The sequence below is a fragment of the Macrobrachium rosenbergii genome, chromosome 31 (genome assembly GCF_040412425.1).
Source record: "Macrobrachium rosenbergii isolate ZJJX-2024 chromosome 31, ASM4041242v1, whole genome shotgun sequence".
Taxonomy (NCBI): Eukaryota; Metazoa; Arthropoda; class Malacostraca; order Decapoda; family Palaemonidae; genus Macrobrachium; species Macrobrachium rosenbergii.
Genome location: NC_089771.1, coordinates 23,242,884 through 23,247,883, shown reverse-complemented (window position 1 = coordinate 23,247,883; position 5,000 = coordinate 23,242,884).

Below are 5,000 nucleotides of genomic sequence, written 5' to 3'. Positions count from 1 at the left end.
ATCAATATTTCAAAAGCCCAGAAAATAGCAAAATAAATCCCTAAGTTAAAACTTAGACTTCCTCTGATATATCGCGGTTGAAAAGCTTACCAAGGTCTTCCTTTCTCTCAAGGTATTACGGTGGACAGGGCAATCAAGTAAATGGCTCCAACTCTAATCGGATACACGAGAGAAGGTTGTCCAGAAATCTTATTAAACTAATATCTTTAGTATTTCTTTCTAAAATGCATTTTTTTTTAAACTAGACCCTGGGGTAGTTCCGTCATGGTAATTTGCATTTGGTGTCGGGCAAAACCAGTACCTTAAAGTTGGAATATCCATTTCTCTCTCTCTCTCTCTCTCTCTCTCTCTCTCTCTCTCTCTCTCTCTCTCTCTCTCTTTCTCTGTGTGTGTGTGTGTGTTATTAAGGTCATTGGCAACGGATTTTCCTATACAGAACACGTGGCATAATCTCTTAAAGGCTTTACACATTACTTCAAAGAAACCAAAATGAGATGATGATGATGATGATGTGTTTTACCTATTATTGAAAACTTCGTTTATAAACTGGTAGTCACTGATTATAACCATAAAGAATGAAAAAACATATTCTGGATACAACCATACATATACTTTATCTATCTATATTTTTCTTAATAGCTGACCTCTTATTTATGTATTTCCTACTATCTTCTGTAACTTCTTTCTAATGGACACCATATTCTTTGGAAGCTTGAATTTCAAGTCAATGGCTTTTTTAGGCTTGTTCCATATGAATAGGGTTTATCTTCCGGAAAAAGTTATATATTTGTCCGCCTTATGAGCAGGGCCTAGCATAAAAAGAGAAGGAATCCACTGAACCCATTTTTAGAGAGAAATAATACTGAAAATGAAAAAAAGAACAAGTGTTTCTCAAGTTGATGGGAAGAGGTATTGCCTTATCAATAATTCAGGCTCGCTTTCATACCTAGTCCCTTCTCTCCGATTGAAATCTCTAACTCATTAATCTTCTGGAATGACTTTCCTTTTAGTGTTCTGGGTTTGCTATCCTGAGTCTGTCTCCTGTTCTTGCGAGTAACTTTAATCTTTTTGGCAGTATTCCCTGTTTGTATTTATAAATATAATTTTCCTTTTAAAATAAATCTTGATTTCAGATTATCTGACTAATGTATGCCCTTCTTTTTATGGAACTTGTTGTTCGTGAAGATTTTAATAGAAAGATTTTAGAATTGAGGGCACATAAACACAGTTTTACTGAAAGTATATTTTTCACACCTGTCTAATGATTTATTTACAAATCTTAAAAAAACACGGTAAATTTCTTTTTGTATTTATAGTTCTCAAAATATAATAAGCAAACGACTGTGCTATAGTATCTTGTTGGCACTAAAAGTGAGTGAAAAAAAATTTATTCCATAGATGACCTAATTAATATTACTAACATTATTACAAATGTTAGAAAAATACGGTAAATTTATTTCCTTTTTATTTGTAATTCTAAAAAAAAATAACTAAACGAATTTGGCTAAATCATCTAGTTCCACAGATGACCTAATTAATATTACTAACATTATTACATATGTTAAAAAAATACGGTAAATTTATTTACATTTTATTTGTAATTCTAAAAAAAAAAAAATAACTAAAAGAATTTGGCTAAATCATCTAGTTCGCACATAAAACGAGCAAAAAAAAAAACCCCAAAATCTATTCCGCACAGGACCTAACTAATATGAAATTCTTCCCCCTCCCGTCCCCGTATATACAAATATATTTCACAAAAGTGTACATCCCGAATTTCATCATTCACAGTATACATCCACCGTGGAACCCCAGTCTCACGAGGTCGTCCACAACTTTCGCGGCCCTCGGATGCTCATTTGCGACCCCTGTCAATTTGATGTTATTGGTTTTTCCTGCAATTTTAGTTTATTTTTATCACCGTCCACCCCACGTTGTATAAAGGTTCCTTGCGTGTTTTATGAATATCTCGCAGATTAGAGGGGAGGTTTGTTTAAAAAATATATATATATATTCGTGAGGTGTATGTTTTTTCATTTGCTCTGAAGAGTTGAAGTGATGGTGTATGTTTTTTCCCAATAAGCCCTTTTTTTTCCTTGTCAAGGGAGAAAAGGAACTGACCGCTTGATCTTAACCTTTACCAAAGGCCTCTTAAGTAAACCAATAGTTTTAACCAGAGGATAAATATGTTATTGTTAATTTATGTTGCAACATTTAAAAAACAAAAGCGTCTAATCAACTGGTACCATAACAGTGATTCGGCCAACAACAGGTAAACACTGCTTTATAAGTGCTACCTGGTTATAATAAGGTTATGAGAATGTGTACTCAAATACAAATTACAACTAAAGATACAAGCTTAAAATTAAATTTTCTTTACCTAATACATCCATGAAAATACAGAAATGATGAAAAATATTATATTTCAAAAATAACGCAGTCTCCTTAATTTGTAGAAATAAAAAAAATCGCGTAAAATATTAGGTGGCTGAAAAAGGAACAGAACTTTTAAAGAAAAAGTGAATAGACCTTTTTACAGAGTCAGGTACTGAAATGAACTTATGAATCCTGTTCCATTTTGAACGTAAATGAAAAATTACAATTTCATTTCCCTATTGGGAATTGAAGTAATTGTGAAGAGGGTTGAATACGTAGGTATTTCTAGTAAAATTTATTCAGTACTTAAATTTGGTTCGGACTGGCTCAAACATTTTTTCAGCTACACATTCCTTATGTATCATATCATTCTGAATTAAATTTAATCTTAAACAAAAAAATAAATAAATAACAGGCAAATAAAATTCCCTCCACTTGTTAAAAACCAAGCTAACGTTTTATTCAATCAGCATTTATTTTTAATAGTTCAGTCCTTCTGTTACATATTATTATATATATTCTATTATAGACAAGTTACTTACATTTGCAGTGTTATGGCATGATGGTAAACTTTACTTTATCTTAATGTATCTGCATTAAGAAACAAGTAGAAAATACGACGGGGTTTCTTCGGCGTAATAGAGTTTTCTGTACAGCGTATAATGCTGTATGAAACTCTCAGCCGCGGCCCATGAAACTTTCAGCCACGGCCCGGTGGTGGACTGTATGGTTGGCAAATATAGCGGTGCGAGACACATGATCATGGCTAACTTTAATCTTAAATAGAATAAAAACTACCGAGGCTAGAGAGCTGCAATTTGGTATGTTTGATGATTGGAGGGTGGATGATCAGCATACCAATTTGCAGCCCTCTACCCTCAGTAGTTTTTAAGATCTGAGGGTGGACAGAAAAAGTGCGGACGGACAGCCGTTTCAACAGTTTTCTTTTACAAAAAACTAAAAACAACTCACACTGTCATGCCCATAACTTAGCATACAAAAACTTCCTCGTCAGAAATAATATATTTCATATGCCTACCAGTAAGAGTCTGCTATCTTCCATGCAATCTCACACTACCCAGATTATCACCCCCTAAAGCCCGCTGAAGCGAAAGCCTTCTGAATAATCTAAAGCCCAGGCAACGAAAAGAAAGCCCTCTGAATAATTCCCTTAAAGCTCTGAAGCACGAGAGTGAAATCGTACGGTTGTGACGTGGTTGCTTCATGAGAATCCAATATGGTAATGAGCAGTCAGGCGAGGATGTAATTAAGAGCAATGGGGAATAGCACTTTAAGTCAGAGAGTTGTACCGCTTTAGGTTCTGTTGTCGCTGTCCAAAAATGGGATTTATTGATAGGTTTTAGTTTTCTGTAAAAGAAAACTTTTTGAGATGGCTTTGTTTGTCCGTCCGCACTTTTTCTGTCCGCATTTTTTTTTCGCCCTCAGATTTAAAACTACTGAGGCTAGAGGGCTGCAAATTGGTATGTTGATCATCCAACCTCCAATCATCAAACAGACCAAATTGCCACCCGCCCCCACCCCACCCCCCTCCCCTCTCTCTCTCTCTCTCTCTCTCTCTCTCTCTCTCTCTCTCTCTCTCTAGCCACAGTACTTTTTATTTTATTTAAGGCTAAAGTTAGCCATGATCGTACTTCTGGCACCGCTACAGGTGCCAACAACACAGGCCACCACCGAGCCGTGGCTTAAAGTTTCACAGGCCACGGCTGAGAGTTTCATGGGCCGTGGCTGAGAGTTTCATACAGCATTATACATTGTCCAGAAAACTTTATTGCGCCGAAGAAACTTAGGCGCATTTTTTACTTGTTTATTCAGAGAACCTTTTTTTTGTACAAGGTCTTTGTTACACAAGAAGAGAATAACTGTTGAACAACTTTAACTGACAACAGACTTTATGAAGATATGGATAACAGCTGTTTAAACGACAGACGAGAGAGAGGAATGCAAATACAGCATGAGCTGTTGGCTAGCTATTATCATCAAAATCACCTGTCAATCATATTTTGCTTAAATGAATTCTCTCTCCTGAGGCTTGTAGTCTATTGTAATTCTACTGTAATAGCTTACTGATTCTCCTGCATCTTACTGAATATCTGAGGACACAATTTATGACCTGAAAATATTGCAAATAGTTTTCGTAAATAAATCCTCAAACACAGTTTACGATCTGCGAAAATTAAAACACAAACAAATCCTCAGGCTGAAACGACCGAGAAAGATCGATGACGCGGACACGTATTAGCGGAACTATATACGAGCTCACCGTCAAATTTATTCGGCCATAATTAAAGAGTGAATCAAGTTCTTCCCCTTTTTAAAGCTGTCCTCCCGATTGTATGGCCAAAATTTCCCAGGATATTCCGGGGGAGTTAATTAAGTGGTTGAACATTCATGTATATGTTAATGCCAGGATTTTATTTATTAGCGAGCCTCGTCGAATTTGATATTTCATTTTTTTTTGTAACGTTCGTTACAGAAAAGGGAGGAAAAATAGCAGTGATGAGTTATTTTATGTGAGTGGTCCTGCCTCTAGTAATTAGCAAAGTTGAAGGTTTATGAATTTTGAATTTTGTATGAAACTGATTTTGCTTCGTTTGATATTTTCT